Raw genomic sequence first — 1,704 nt, 5'->3', positions numbered from 1 at the left:
TTAAAAGCCACACTGCCATATCTTTAGTAAGAAAAAGCAATTTTTGTCACCTGATACAGAGACTCTTCCCATGCCTTAAATCCAAAGTTCTTAAGTATTCCGTAAAATGTTGTACCAGAATCTGCCTGCTATAAAAACGTAAAAGAAACTCACTAAACTAGCATCTACAATGAGCCTACCCAGCATCATCATTTGAATGATGTTTTCAGACATCAGTTTGCACAATCATTTTCCCACAACCAATCCAAAACTGCCTCACCAAGGAGTTATGTAGACATTGTATTTTAAGTTCCTGAACTCCAGACAAATTCAAAGAATCTGCCTCTTCAGCAGAAAAGTTTGAGATCTGAGAATCTTCCTTTCAGGCCATCCAACAGCTCAGATATTTCCCTGCTATGTAAATATGCAGCTCCATGGGAGCTCCCACTATGCAGCTCCGAACCTTTTCAAGTAAAGGTTTCAAACGTACTGAGTTATAAAAGCAGAAAAATCATAGAGTGTTCTGACACCTCATTCAGTTCTGATCACAAAAGAGCCAATATGGCATCATCATACCTTGAGTACTGTGTTCAGTTTTGGGCCCCTCACTACAAGAAAGACATTGAGGCCCTGGAACGTGTCCAGAGAAGGGCAACGAAACTGGTGAAGGGTCTGGAGCACAAGTCTTATGAGGAGCGGCTGAGGGAGCTGGGATTGTTCAGTCTGGAGAAGAGGAGGCTCAGGGGAGACCTCACTGCACTCTACAACTTCCTGAAGGGAGGTTGTGGTGCAAAAGGGTCTGGCCTGTTCTCCCAGGCAAATAGTAGGACCCGAGGGAACGGCCAGAAGTTATACCAGAGGAGGTTTAGGTTGGATATTAGGAGAAACTTCTTCTCTCAAAGGGTGGTCAGGCACTGGAATGGCTGCCCAGGGAGGCGGTGGAGTCTCCGTCCCTGGTAGTGTTCAAGAGGCGCCTGGATGAGGAGCTACGAGAGATGGTTTAGTGCTTGTGGTACTGATAGGAATGGGAGGGTGGTTGGACTAGATGATCTTGCAGGTCGTTTCCAACCTTGTGATTCTGTGATTCTGTAATACCTGTAGGTAGCTCGCTGGAGAGAGGCTTTGGAGGCTTTCCTCAGCCTGCTCCTTTCCTCGTACCTTGACAAAAGCGGAGTGCCAGAGAACAAGATGAGCTTACACACTTTTTTGGGGTTTGGTTGTTTTGTATTTTTTTTATTGTAATTTTTTAAATTTTTTGGTTTTTTTGTGGGTTTTTTTTTTTTTTTTTTTTTTGTGTGTGTGTGTGTGTGTGTGTGGGTGTGTGTTTTAGTCCAGTCCAGTGTAGTAAATTCTCTGTCATACAACTGATGAATGTTCAAGGTCTTGCTGCCGATGGACCATGCTCCACCTGAACATCAAGTGGAGCAGGAGGCAGTCTTCATCCAGAAAAGTGGAATTTTGATGGGATGTTGCTGTCTTGTGGAGAGGAATCTGCGTCCCCCAGGCTCAGCCAGCAGGCGGACACAGGTTTCTGGATGGTGACCATCACTCTCTGCCACCGCTCCTGCTGCCTAGTCTCTCTTCATCATCGGTATCCAGCAGGAGATCACGAAGTTCTGGAGGCACGGTTGTATCCAGGTCATCATCAGAAACTTCTTCCACCAGATTGGAAGGGACCAGTCCTCTCGTGCCATCCGTCAGCTCTCCCAGAAACCAGCCATCCTC

The sequence above is a fragment of the Lagopus muta genome, chromosome 1 (assembly GCF_023343835.1).
Source record: "Lagopus muta isolate bLagMut1 chromosome 1, bLagMut1 primary, whole genome shotgun sequence".
Classification (NCBI taxonomy): Eukaryota; Metazoa; Chordata; class Aves; order Galliformes; family Phasianidae; genus Lagopus; species Lagopus muta.
This window is presented reverse-complemented; position numbering follows the sequence as displayed.